Here is a 15655-nt window from a genome sequence, read left to right on the forward strand (position 1 = left end):
ATTAATAATATACCCTCCTTCCAGTGGTACTTGGTCTCTGACCCGTGTCTCTGGTAAATACCCTCCGAAAGAGGAGATAAACTATACGTAAAAAAAAAATAATAATAATGTATTTATTTCCACATATTTTTACAATGGCCCTCCATTTAAGTGGTCAGTTACGTAATTTCTTTTCAATTAATAAATTGAAAAATAATATTAAAAAAACATTAATGAACATAGGATGGATATTAATTCACCTTGGCACTTTAATTAATAATAGTGTAGCCGCAGGAAAAAAGTACGTGTATTCGCCTATATGTTATGCGTATAAAAATAAAGGTTATATACATATTTAACCCATTCAAAAATAAAAAGCTCAATTTTAACACGTTGATAGATATTAAGGTCATAACCGTCGTACTTTACGTACTAAAGTTGACAGAGCTGCTATGACTGTCGTTTTAAATTTTGCAGTGAACGGTGAACACTGTCTAATATAATAACACAAGTATATTTCTATGTAAAACGTCACCGACGCTATAGCCGTTTGTGTCACTATGTATTTACTGACCAATACCTGTGCCGACAGAACGGTCACATCCGTCTTATACAAAATACTTATGTCAAAACACAGTGAAAAACTGACCATCAAACAACGTGTTAAAATAACATTCCCACATTCTAAATTAATCATTCTAAAAAACTATCCCACTCTTATTATTGTATACAGTCTATAATTCAAACTGTAACTTAAACATAATAAAATACCTAGCACCTGATTTGGAGTGTGGAGAGGCTGGTGATCTGTCATACAGGGCATCCTAGTACATACACCAGTCTCTCACACAGATGTTATAGTTATGCCTTTGTTATGTCGTTATGTTGTTTGTTAAACTGTCTGTGTGGGAGAAAATAAAGCTTTATTTATTATTATTATATTACATTCTGTCGTAGCCATTTCACCCGGTCAGGTCAGGTAGACTTCATGAAAGCTTCTGTTCATCTGAAAATAGGCGATATATTTTGTGACGGAAGCAAATATTTTGGTCGGCACGCCCTCGCGGTCAGTGCATCCAATTAATGCAGCCGGGGCCCGCTTATAAAAATCGTCGATTTAAAACGATTGTTCTCCACGGCCATAATAACGGAGGTGATTGATGGAGCAATTATTTTCTTTATAAAAGTGAAATTGGAAATTAAATACGGCCGGGTATTAAGTAATGTTGACGATGAATTATCTTTTGCAAGTGATTGAAAAAAATAGAAAATAAAATTTCTTTTTTAGTGGTAGGCATTTAGTAACCAGGCACCTAGTAGTAGGATTGTTGGTTACGCAACCAGCAAGACGCTTGATGTCAACTGCATTCGGTTTGTTAGTGGCGCAAGTGAGTATAGCCGAACCATGGTGTCCTAGTGAGATAGGGCCCTTATTTTAAAATTGATGTAATTGTGGTTACGTTAGTGTATCTTGGGGAGACATTTACAAGTATAGTGCTGCTTTTTATCGTGTGGGTTGTGCGGTGGAATACCAGTATGGTTGATGTGACAACATTCAAACATTATTTTTTTAGTTTATGTACAGAATGTTCCTGATCTTGCGAGGACGTTAATCCAGTAAAACAAAATTATTAAACAAAATTATCCCGGCACTTTATTTGGCTACGTGATCGTATAAAATTATTGTTGGAATTAAGCAGGTAATTTGGCCTTAATTACAGGCAGAGGTGGAACAACAGTTGGGTTTTGCAATTTGTAGGTAGCCTCCTTCAGTTTCGATCGCGGCTTGATAAGTTTATATTTTCCATTGGTATGTATCGTATTAATGTCAGTATATAATGAAATGACCGAATAAACTTCAGTAACATAAGCTATATGTATGATGAACTAAGTACCCACACCTCACCGTGGTTTCTGTTAGACCAACGAAACTCATAAGCTAAGCTTCAAAGCTTAGTATAATTAAGCTTAGTATAAGTGTTGACACTTATTACGTATTCTAGAAAATCTGATAGAACATAATAAAATTAAATAGAAACTTTAACAAAATTATACTTAATGAAATCTAAATAATCAATTATGGAAGCACTAAGTAGTCTTCTTATTGACAAATAAAAATTGTCATTTGAATTTCCGTAAGCGCCACGTCGCATTTTCTCTAACTACTTTTCCCTTTCAATTCTTTACTTTTTTCCTACGGGACAGGATTTTTCAATTACCCAGGGCTTAAATTCTTTAAGTACTTATAACTAAAACATTTTTAACGCTTCTAAATTAAATTGAAATCTTAGCTACTAATGATAATTGTAACTTGTTCACAATTTTGGTCAATATATATTTCACATCTACGATATTCGTGTATTCATAAGGATTTGCTGAAATAATATTTGTTAATCGCCGATCCGTTTTTCCCAACGGCCGGCGTGTTTGACTAGGTCGGCCATGTTTGCGATTGGCGTCGGCGCCACGGACGATGGCTCTGACCACTAATCATATTTTATGGTGGTCGCCTTGCCCAAACCATTCCAAATACAAAAACTCTCGATACACACCATCAAGGTGAATACCTTTTTAGTTAGGTAAAACAAGACTAAGGTGTGCGTAGATTTGCATGCACAAATTCGATATGAGTAACAACTCGCTCAGGACATCGCTTTTGTTTCAGACTGAACCGAATTTCCCCGAATACTTCAGTATAGAACGTGTACTACGTATTTTGAAAATTCAGTCACCAATGCGAACACAAAACATTTACTACACGCAAATTGGATTGGATCGGACGATATTCGGACTGCATTTACAGTATCATTTTTTAGAAAACAACGAGAGCGTAGACGAAACAAATCAGCGAAAAAAGTGATTCATATTTCATGCGGGGCCATTTCATAACTCATGTAAATTCGTAATTGTCACGACGATGGTCGACAATTTACGTATGATGCGATTGCGAGTGCGCGGCGTGACGTCACCCGCGGTATTGTCATGCGTCAAGTGACTGATAGCTTTAATATAGTCCCGTTGATTATCCAGCCGGGTGGAAACGCCAAACGGTAATCTAGATTTAATACCATGGCTCATCGCAGCCCCCGCCTCCACACCCTTAATGTATGTGTATCTGTTGTGAAAGTATTATTCAAGGTGTTATGTTCTACGAATAATCGATTGCGATTTATATCTCTGATTTTTGGACTTGGTCAGTGAAAAACCTTTTAAATTGGATGTTGGTGTTTTAAAATACAGATAAAATAGTAAATATAAGCGAATTGTTTTTCAAAGTTTCAGTTCAAATTAAGTGGGTATTTGTAGTTTTCAAATATACATATATTTTTTGTAATAGGCAACCAAGATTGACGTAACGTTCAGCCCACCTTGTCCAATATTTATTTTTCATGTGAAATTTCCAAGCAATCAGCTGTACTTTATGCGATTTTAAAACGTATCCATAATAAAAAGAAATAGCAAGACTAACCCTTGCAATCCAGATATGCCAGATATACAGTTACCTACGCTATGTCGCGCCCACCCGTCCACAACTCATTTACTTACCATATGAATCACTTTAAAAATGTAATTTAAAACCATTCCCGACCGCTGACAAAAACATTATGTCAGACATAATAAAGCTGGGAATAGCATTCTAATGAATGATATTGGTGCTCCTGTGGGATTACAAGTTAATCCTCTTGAAACGGAACCTAGCGCGGTGGGGCGGGCGAGGTAATAAAATTCTTGCGTCATCACCGGACCGTCGGACGGCTCAAGGTATTACCGTCTCATCTGCTTTGTTTATAAAATTCTCAGATTATTTTTCGGAGAATTACCCTAAAGGAATTAACGCTTGCGTTTTGATTTTGTTTCGGTATCAAATTAAGGATTTTCCGTTTAAATAAATGGAGGATGTTTCTCAGAATATTACTTTTGAGCTTTCTAACATTAAAGATGTAGGCCGAGAGGTTTCTCCGGTAATCTTAGTTCAAAGATGGTCGAAATTCAAAGGGATTGTGCTCACTCTTAGATGACTGACGATGGATTGACGTCGTAGTCAACTTGTAAACGATTATGACAATCGCCACTGATAGTGATTATCGAGTCATCGTCATCTCCCGTTATTCACAGGGTCCGTCTACGTAACCTGTAGATTTGACAGGTCCGATTTTTTACAGAAGTGACTGCATGTCTGACCTTCCAATGCGCAAAGGGAAAACCAGCCCAAAACAGGTTAGGTGACATAGCTCCGAAAATACATTTCTCGGGAATGTGGGCTTCTTCACTATGTAAGTGACGACAGTGATTATTGTTTTCTTTTTTAAGGTGACTTATTGTAGATTTGCCGCAGATGGCATTATCTACTTGGCCGGACAAAAAGTGATTATAGAGTATTGATAAAAATGTATGGAATTAACATAAGGCGACATATCGATCCCATAGTACTGTACTTATTTTTAATAAATAAATAAATAATATTATATTTTTATCACTGTCACTGTCGATTGTCATAATTGTTTGAAACTTGGCTAGCTCCTGGACATACGCTTATCATCATATTGATTTTATTAACCGACTTCACAAAAGAAGGAGGTTATTAATTTGACCCGTATGTAATATTGTTGGAATTGCATAATATTCGTATATGTTTTATAACTCAAATACGAAGTGATTACCTGTGGCTCTGTTCATCCAAAAAACTCTATACAGACGTTAATAAATTGTGTAATGTATTCCCCAGCCCCAGCCCAGTTGGTAGAACGCTTGGCTATCAGTTTGAGGTCGCAGGTTCGAATTCAGCACAAGCTTATTATTATTTATTTATTATTAAAAATAAGTACAGTACTTAATACATTTTTTTACAATTGACGGTGCAACAAAAACCAACTTTGGTTTGTCCGTACACCGACATTCACCAACGTCGCTTCCAATGAACCAATTAAACCAAACCAATGATTGTCGAATTAATTTTCGAATTAATGTTTGGATCATAAATGATTATCACGTGCTCAGCGGTGAAGGAAAATATCGTGAGGAAACCCACATTCCCGAGAAATGCCTTTTCGGAAGTATGTGACGTAATGTATTGGGCTGGTTTTCCCTTCGCGGGTTGGAAGATCAGACAAACAGTCGCTTCTGTAAAAAATCGGACCTGTCAAATCTTCAGGTTATGTAAGCGGACCCTGTGAAAAATGGGATAATGCTAGGGAGATGATGATGATGATAATAGAAAAAAATATTCGATTTATTGTGTGAAGATGATGAATTGTGTGATGTATTGTCGTATAGTAAACTTATAAAGTTGACGTGTTAGGCCGGTCACATACATTCGGAATTCCGTTTCGGAATTTCGATTCGAAATACTGTTTCGGGATTCCGTTAATATATCACACACATACGTTTATTTCCGTTCGAAATGCAATGGCAGGCATAAGCCATCATACGGAATTCCCAATCAGATTAAATTTCGAACGGAAAAAACTGTAAGTATGTGGTTGATTCATGGATGTTGTACGGATTAAATGCGTTCGATATTACGAATCGATATTTCGAATCGAAATTCCGAAACGGAATTCCGAATGTATGTGACCGGCCTTATTTGGACAAAAAACAGAATGGAGCCATAAGTTAACGTCTCACATTAACATAACCTTACAAAATTGATGGTTCTGAAAATAATGCATAATTTATTTCTATCATAATGCTATGTCATCTTAAAGTACAAACAGCTTTTACCAAGTCGGCGTTCTATTTTCGACTCACGATATTCAGTCGTTAGATGAGATTTCCTACCAACTGTATATTTTTCGAAGCGAATCCCTTTGAGCGCTGTCTTTGTTCACGTCTATGTATAATGACATTACGTACTTGATGTCGTAAAAGGCAACGTAACAGTTGACACTAGTAAAAGCTTTCGAAGTCGCCGGGTATAAAAAGAAAACAATATTACTGTTGTGGTTCGGGAGGCACATTAATATACATTTGGCTGTGGGGGAGGGTCGCATTTTCATCGCAAATTGAGCTACAAAATAAATTTAGCCGGTGCTTATTTATTTCAGTTATTCCTTCCACATATCTGGGGAGCTTTATAAACAAAAATAATGAACCGCATTCCCAGAGTCATTCGCAAATTGAAAACTTTCTCCAGATACTATAAAGTCAAAATTTCGAAATAGACAAACTGGAAGCAACTCCAGAATTTGTTAACGATATACAAAAGTTAAACTACAGACGTGGAAGTGGGAGCTTAATGTTTTTGCAGCGCAGTGTGCGATCACAGCAGTCACAACGCTCGGTTAATTAGTCTAAATAGCAGTGTTGCCAGACGCACAAACACAGTCCGTTAATTGTAATGAAGGCAACCAATTCTCGAGTCGAACACGACGCTCTTTCATTTGAGCGGAGCAGGGGAGGCGCAGCCAGCTAGTTTGCCAAAAACAAGCTCAATAACGGTCTGGCAAACAGTACAAATGATGCGTTTGTGACAAAACGACATACAGCCGTCCCTCTCCGCCGCCGAACCGAGAAATAAAGACGGGAGACGGTTGACGAGCACAACGGGAACAAGACAGGTTATTATCTCCCAACGAGCCAAAAGATGTCGAGATGCCGCTGATAATATTTTCCACACGTCCACGGGTATTCACTGGAGACTAGGAACGAAAATTAGTTACTGAACATTTCTTGTTTTTGTACGAATGCGTTGCGTGATTTTCTTTGTTAGGGAATAACAAACGCCACCTTTGAAATTGAACAACACGGCTTGAATAGTAAAGAGGCACATACTCGAGTCGCGTGTCTGCGGTGACGCTAACGCTATTTAGCCTGTGGTAATCCGAAGCCGGTTGGTTGCGACCTGGCTGGTCGGACGCTATAAATTAAATAATTTTGTTAACACCTTCTGCATTATATATTAAGCTGGCTACATGTTCATATGCGCGCGATGAAAAAGTAACTCAGTGATAAAGTCGAGTTAGCCACGTGCCCGCATAATACGGCGGGCGGTGTAACGGAATCCTCTGCCGCATATTTCGGCTGACCGTTTGTTCCGCGCCGCTTTGTATTCTTTTGGTTATTTTTTTCTGGATTAATTTGTCTGCGTATTCAAATTGCAAATTGTGAGATAAAAGGATGACCTTTTTCCTTTTTTTGCGACACATACTGAATAATTTTATAGACGTTTCCCGAGTCTAGAGTACATTGCTTTCAGCGATGTGTTTCCTTAGCAAAATCGCATTCTGAGCGCAAAGCAACACGTAGACAGAAGGTTGATAAGATGACATGTTCTTAACGTGCTCTCTTTTCGATTCAATATCCTTTTCTATTTTGTTCCGAGTGAAACATATCGCGCAGTCGGTCCTCCACTCGGTATTCACGTCTGAATTTTCAGAATATACATGTTGAAATAGTGGTTCACTTTAAATATTGGATGCTGATATTGAACGTTGCGGAAATTTCAGGTAGAGATTCATGGTAACTGACAAACACGTAAGAGGATAAAAGTTTCGCAAAGAGTTATATCTAGCTAGGAAAAGTCGAGGCACAAGTTTGATTTATTTATTAAGCAGTAATAACTCTATCGGAACTTAAATCGGATCTCTATACGAGTACTCAATGTTATGTTAGCTAGTGTCAAGTAGTTCTTTGGAAATAAATCATTTGACAGTCAATACTTTGAAACACATTTCTTAGAGTGAATGGTTGGTGTTGATGATCTTCTATGGCAATAAGATAGACTAAGTCCAAAATAGCTAGCCCAAAACCACACTTCGGACACTATACAAAACACCTCGTTTTACACAGACACTACACATTGACGTTATTGTACGCGCGCATCGTGTGTGACGTCTGACGCCCATACGATTAAAGACTAAACTAAGACCGAGGGGCGGGGGAGGGGGGAGATAAACCTAGCTCAGCCGCTGGTGGGGAGCGAACAGTTGCCGTTCTATACGTATTATTATTATTCGTTAGTCTATGCCAAAACCAAACAGACTTCAAATGTCATCAAAAAAAACTTTCCATTATCAAGCGTGTAATTTTCGGCGTGTCATAATCGGCGGTCTACCTCAGGCTTCTTAGCTTCCAGGATTTTCCTGTACATTTTTTCCCCTCTCTATGAAGAAGTGATAAATCACAAGGATGTAAATCTGTAGCATCCAGTGTAGCTGAGTGACGCACCATTATCGCTCGGTCCCGCCACGCCACGCCGCCTAAAACTTAGACTCACTTCCTACCAACTTTTATACTTCACCTATCCTTTTATCTGTTCCGATCAGAGTATATTATTTCCTATTTCTGTTTATGAAAGTTTGGCGGTAAATAATGAAACAACACTTTGTATTTTTTTATTTTGTTTTTAGAGTAATCTGGATACATGATGAGAGCGAGTAAAAGATTGTATTTTTCTTGTTATTACAGCAATTCTATTTAGTATTGTAACTAAATTTCTAAACGTAATTGTCACTGTCATATATTGCCGTCTCGCTTTCCGTCCCTCTTCTTCCGATCTTCTTACGCACAAGGTTTCGCTAATCGTTGTAATTTGATATTTTGGAAAATATAGTGCATATCGAAGTAATCTGCGTTTCAATTAAGTAATAATACAAATCATTCTCATAAAACATAACACATTGTATTGGTGAGATCCCGTATTTGGCTTTCTGTTGCTATTCATAAGATTGTTTTGTTTTACAAACTGTTGGTCATTTGTGTAATAAATAAATAAATTTTTTGTAGCTTGTAACTTCTAATACTGTGTTTGCATAATCTAATAACTTAAGACGTTCATTAAGTACATCATATTTCTAAAATCACGAATTTTGATTAATCACTTTTAAACCAAGTTTCTGAAGATTTTGTTGGTATACATGGCTTATATATCTTAGTTTATTTTGTATCTAGTCACCTACGCAATACTGCCCACAAACATTTTCTTTACTTTCCCAAAAAAATCAAACAAAAAAAAAGCCAGTCAAGTGCGAATACGACTCGCGCACCGAGGGTTCCTAAGGGACACTATGAATTTGCCATTGAAAAATGATTGTCTCTATACATCGACATAGGTCGCGATTAGTTTACCAACTGCAGATAAGTTTGTAACCGCAAAAACATGTTTTATTGAGATGGAATAGCAAATTAACGTTTTTTTTTTTCGGTTTTTGCCTTTACGTTTTGTCTTTTGCTGGAAGCACTTCCTTTTTGCCAAATTCAATGATTCTATGTCTATGAGAAGTACCCCATAACGTTTGATCCCCTACGAAAGGTATGAAAAATGATGAGATGTGGTGTAAAAGATGATGTAGTGACTAAGATTCAGAAGGGAATGTTAGGTTGGTATGGACACGTGTCCCGTAGAGCGGATAAAGGATAATAGAATTGCGAATTGCGAAAGAGGTATATAAAGCGAAAGTTGATGGTGGGGCTGGCAAAAGAAGACCTAGAGGGACTTACATTGACCAAATTGAAGATGTCCTTAGAAAAGGTTTAGTACGATTTACTCTGAACCGGCGTGCGTGTATGAAGCGATTGATGAATGTAGAGGAAGCAAGAGAAGTGTGTCAGGATCGTAGCAAATGGAATTCTATAGTCTCTGCTTACCCCGGTGGGAAATAGGCGTGAGTTTCTATACGTATGTATGAAAAATAAGCCTAAAACGGCTGCCTTTGGAAGTTTGATTTTTTATAGCTTCAGAGGACCGATAACCTAACCTAACCTAACATACATACATACATAAACTCACGCCTATTTCCCACCGGGGTAAGCAGAGACTATAGAATTCCATTTACTTCGATCCTGACACACTTCTCTTGCTTCCTCCACATTCATCAATCGCTTCATACACGCACGCCGGTTCAGAGTAGATCGTATTGAACCTTTTCTAAGGACATCTCCAATTTGGATTCGGAACCCTAAAAACACGTTATATCAAGAACCCGAGATACTACATCAAAATTCATCTTGTAAAATAATGGAACGTCAAGAGTAGGAGACCGATTTTGCGAGAAAAATGTAACTGGTCGTAATAAGCCAACACGTATTCTATACCCTCACATCCATCACTCGAGGTATGACGTGATTTTTTGCGGCAATCTTTGTGTCCTACCTTATATTCGAGTACCTATCTGATAACATTTTTTTTCTAATTCCTATCCCGTAATAACGACTATACGCAAATAAGAACACCGTCAGATCAGGCTAGTTTCGAACTAGTCAAATCAGTTACTTTTTACTAAACGTCAAAACACGAAACGACTATGGAACTTGTATGAACAAACACATTGTGACGTCATAGAAAATGTGATAAAATCTCGGACTTATTATTACGTTTTTCTTGATTAAAATTCAAAATATGTTAAATTGAAAAAGGAAAATGTTTTACGTTAGTGATTTGTCTTTATTTAGTAATCAGAATTTCGTAATTAACAAGAATTTTAGTAGTAGAATTTGTCGCGGAAGGCGTCGCTTAAATTTTTTACCGACTTCCAAAAAAAGAAGGTTATAATTTTTTTCTCAACTAGGTAGCTAATTCAATATGAATTTAAAAACGCATTTCACTTTATTTGCAAATTATTTTAGACTAAGTTATATTTTGATACCATTATTATTATATTTGTTTTGCGTACAGTGTAAATTATAAACTAATAAGAAAAATTTGGTACCTACTTTCGTTTATCTAATAATTATTTTTCTCTTTCACAGGTAAATTACAGACTGTAAATAATTATAGTTATCGAGTTATTCGTTTTCCATCTCACAGGTAAGTCTATTACAACATTTTTTTTTATTTGAATGTTATATCACTCTATTTTGCCATATATTCTGGCGCAGTCGGGTAATAAACGAATAGCACAGATTCAAGAAAAAAAGCTGTAGAAAAGCCTAAATACAGGATGTTAGTGACATCGTAACGAATACTGAGGGGAATGATTCAGACCATGATTCTGAGTTCATATCAAGTGGAATTTTCCGTTGCAAAATTCATGTACTTTTGCGTTTTTTAAATTATTTTGAATTCTATACTTTTACGATAGAAAATTCCGCTATCTACTTCTATGGCTCTCTCTCTCTATATTTAAGAGCTGCGCTCTTGTCGGTGGAGTTATCGCCATTACTCCATAGATAGGGCGTGTAGAACGGTGGTTGCCCCAATCGCCTTCCGTTCAGTATTCAGTACTTCTATGGCTACTTGTAAATAATTGGACAGGGTGTAAGTGACATCATAACAAACACTGAGGGGTATGATTCAGTTCATTATTCTGAATTTATATCAAGTGGATTTTCCTGTAGCAAAATTCATGAATATTTTAGTGTATTTTGAAATAATTTTCCGTTCCATACTTTTGCGACGGAAAATTCCTTAATATCAACTCAGAATCATGGCCTGAATCATTCCTCAAAGTATTCGCTACGATTTTTTTTGTTAATAATAAGATAAAGATCGACCATAAGTAAATACTTTATTTACGCAAGTAAATTCCATTTTAGTTCCTATATGCGACATCCACAGTCTCCTAAGAGTTAATTTAAGGCACTTCCAGTAAGTTCTGGAAGTAACCAACAGTTTTTCATTACAGCATTAAACCTTGGACGTTGTCTTTAGACAAGGACTCACAACTGGAGCGATTAAATTTTACGACTCACAAATTCTCCTCTTAACAAGTACCGTTCAAAAGTTTAACTGGAATTATTTAACTTAATCAGATTGCCTTGGCCGCGGCTAAACCTATTTTGTTAACAGACTTTACCTTGCCTAACCAAGTTGCTATAACTTTTTACATTTTGCATATTTGATTAATCTCAAGTAAAACGTTCACTTGACGTCCATGAATTTTGTACTAGGTGTGCTTCTAAGGATTCTTTAGCAGACGTCTCAGTCAAATCGGCGATCTGCGGCAAACCTACAATAATTCACGTCTATACAAGCAGTCAGTACAATTCTCTTACTACATTTTTATTGTTTTTTTTTTTTTAAATTTCAATAAATCTAAAACATTTCTGAATAGTCAGACATGAAAGCTGAAATAAAAACTACAAAATAATACTGTAAAATATTTAACTATTGAATGTCTAAAGTATAATATTTACACAAGCGATTGAAAGTTTGTTTGTTAGCAATTAAGAAGGGAGTGCGATATTGTGTTTAAAATAATTTAAAAGTAATTCAATCGAAATGTTGAAATACTACCTACTTTCTAAACTTTAATTCCTTCACAGTTGATTCTTAGGTTAGTACTTAACATTTAAATAAATATAGCTTCCTAAGGGCTGTATATGACTGGGATACCATGGTATGCAGTTGTAAGTATAAAGGCAAGTTCACCTCGCAACTTATAAAACGCCAACTGTCAACTCACACTATACAATTCTTGGTGGCTCAACCGTGGTGGTGCCACCATGGCGTCCTAGTAAGATATGGCCCTAAATGAAAACTGAAAACTGCTACCGAGGTGTGGGTTTAAGTTTGAAATTAAACACTCTAAGAACCCCTAAACTGTCGGGATGAACGCGGATTTGCATGTTAACTTAGTTTTTATAAGTAATGGCTGTTATGAGTAACTTTGTTCGAAACAATATTATTTTCCGATAGCTACGGATTACACAAATCGTTTAGATAAACATATTGTTAGCTTAGCTTTTAAATCAAAATAACATATCTTGTACTTTGATGTTAAATAAGTAAAGATGACTTGTTTATTTTATCAAATTACTTAGGTACCTAAGTAAAGCAACGTGTCTTTTTCATAAAGTTCATAAGTCAACACCAAAACAATTAATATAAACAGTATAACTGCAAGTGGTAGTTACGTTAGCAAGGGTTAATGATATTTCTTTGCAGCAATAAATAACTTACAAATTGTTAAAGGTGCCCCGGGGGTGCAGACTCGCGGTAGGATTTGCGGAGTACGAATAAGTTTTTCCACTCAAACTTTATTCGCACCTCAACTTGCGCCATCTGTCTGTTACTTGCAACTCCTGCAACTTATATTCCTTCAAATGATTTAGTTTGGGAGTACTCTTTCAGAAAATATTTTCTTTCCGAGTTCCTCAGACGTATGAATGTACAATGGCGGCTGGAGCTCGCGGCGCAGTTTTTATAGCGGCAATAAGTTTATACGAGAGCCCAAGTAGTCTTTTCCGTCGCAACAATACTGCGTTTACAAACGTTGTAATAACAGATAAAATACGAATCATTTCCCGATAGGAAGACACGTGACGACTCGAGCGCGGCACGTCGCGGCGCGTGCCGCAACATCTTTCTCATATTTATCGCGAGGGCGAAAACAACAAAATGATTCCCCCAAAACTGATACAGCCTCCAATAAATCCAGGCGCGATAAGGTTCAATAAAGTTGCCGGTGGCTCAAGTCTGTCATAATTTTAAGAGCGTTCATAAATCCATCAATATTTAAGCTCTTCGGCCACAATATTTTTCTTGGGGCGTCCCCCACGCGCACAGGGTTGAGGTGCGTCACATGGAATACGTGTCTCATAAATTCCGATAATCCCTGGCCCGTGCACATCGTGTGGTACTTTACTATATTCACGGCTATTATTCATGAGTTTGCTCTGTGGGTGAACGCCGCCAAGACCTAATAATTCGAGTGCAATATCGATGTAAACAACATTATACACGCGTGAACAAACAACTTGTGGTTGGGCTTAGGTGGCCGACTAGCCGGGCCCGGCCGTGGCCTTATGATTAATATCGAGCCCGCGGGCTTTATGAGTAAATATTTGTTATTTAAACTAATATAGAGCTTACTGACCGCTAGTGGCTACATGCATAATATTCTCTAACCAAACATAACTTTAATAAATCAGTTCTTGACAGTGACGCTAGATGGCGCTATGAGTATCGCGATTACATACCCGAACAAAGTTACAATGGGAATAGTCAGAAAATAGTACTTGTTTTTATATTAATAACAATTTATTAATCTAAAAACGTTTAAAATTTGTTTAGAAATCATCGCTCCTCATTTCCGTAGAAATCTACGTCATTTAAATAAATTAAAAGTTTATTTAAGACTAAACTCAATAAACGATCATTATTTCCCTCATGTTGGAGCTACAAATTGCGCATAATCGTTGCGTGATATGAAGTGCCTGTGTATTTGCATTCCCCGTGCGATCGTCTGAACAAATTGTATTAGACGACAGCATACGTGACCCTGCGAACATCTGAGGAGACGTCGCCTTTAGTAGCGAGAAAATAAGAACAGTCTTTTTTTATTTTTTTTACTGCCCTCAAAAAAGTAGGTTAAGGAACGTTGTCTCTATCTTACTACGATATCATGGTTGCGCCATATGATTCTGGTTATTAGATATTACTCGGGATTTGTTTGTCGGTTACAAATTGGTTACGCAACCAGGTGAAGTACAGAAGGGAAAGAAAGAAAATCATTTATTTTAGAAATAAGTAGGTAGGTTAGACACAGAATAGAGAAGTGAATATTTGTTGACGTGACTTATTGTAGATTTGCCGCAGATGGCATTAACTACTTGGCCGGACAAATGGGGAGCGCTGAGGGTTCTCACCCGGTACAAAATTTAAGGCAACATGCCTGAGGGTGCCCAGGAGTGAACAAAATAACAAATTTAAACCCTATTATCTCTAAAAAGGGACATCAGCTCAGCAAAATGTTGTGATACTCCGACATTGAGGGAGTGCCACAACGCTGATTTTAAGCTGTGCCCCACAACTGTGTGAACAGGTACCTTTTATACAACTATGGTCGCACCACCATGGTGTCATGGTGAATAGTGGCCTTAAAAAATAACCGTACCAATGTCACACCCTGGACTTTCCATACAAAAAAATAATTCTTATCGTATGTATGCCGCCTAAATCCGGGTTTCCGCTGATGCAGAGATGAGCAGACAAGAGCGGAGATGTGCGGATTTGATTAATCACAGCGTTCGAGAGAGTGAAAAACGAAGACGCTCTGTCACTCTCTCCCTCACGGTGATTGGTCGATTCCAGCAAATCTCCGCACAGCTCCGCATCAGTGGAAACGCAGCCTAACTCGTAATTGCGAGCGAGACACAATCCGTGCGTTCTCCTCCTTACTTCTTAGTGGATTACGACCATTTAAAACTTAAATTAGACCCAGAGGGGGTGAAGTCGGCGCTTGATACGAGCAGGTGCGGGGCGGAGAGTTCCCGTTATTCTTTATTTTATGTCAATGTACATCATAACCACTGGCCAAGTAGTTGATGCCATCTGCGGCATCTACAATAAGTCACGTCAAAAAAAACATATCCACTTCCTATTTTTCAGCCACAGTCACAAGGCAACATGTAAGCAATAGTAAGACAAGGGTTGTCGCAAAATAAACGAGCGAAGCGGCGGCAGGTAACAATATTTCCGAGGCAACAAATTGAATAAACACATCAGCGTGCCTTAAATGGCGAAAAGACAAGTCGAATATCGGCCCCTGTCGCCGATAAATACACCCTTATACAGACTCTATCGATATTTACTAGGCCACATCATTGAAACATTATTGTACTATCTTAGCTAATACTTAACATACGTCGGTAGTCGTTACATAAGCTATGTAAGGGGCCTCTGGCGGCTAAATAATAAGCCTGACGACAAGGTTGCTGAGGTAATTCTCAACACTTACTCGATAAACGAAGGAGAAAAGCTTACTTGTTCTATTGTTTTGGTGACAAGATTCATATA

The 15655-nt window shown here is 37.5% G+C and overlaps 1 protein-coding gene across 3 annotated transcripts in view; it reads left to right on the plus strand.

Annotated features, from left to right (window-relative positions):
- LOC126372232 (protein muscleblind) overlaps window positions 1-15655 on the plus strand; it is a 264761-nt gene that overhangs the window by 24815 nt on the left and 224291 nt on the right. For 2 of the 3 annotated variants that reach the window (XM_050018163.1, XM_050018081.1), the window contains exon 2: window positions 10666-10723. The exons of the other annotated variant lie outside the window; for it this stretch is intronic. The gene's annotated coding sequence lies outside the window, so the exon portion shown is untranslated. The remainder of the gene's footprint in view (window positions 1-10665; window positions 10724-15655) is intronic. 3 annotated transcript variants of the gene reach the window in all.

Source organism: Pectinophora gossypiella, chromosome 1, assembly GCF_024362695.1.
Source record: "Pectinophora gossypiella chromosome 1, ilPecGoss1.1, whole genome shotgun sequence".
Taxonomy (NCBI): domain Eukaryota; kingdom Metazoa; phylum Arthropoda; class Insecta; order Lepidoptera; family Gelechiidae; genus Pectinophora; species Pectinophora gossypiella.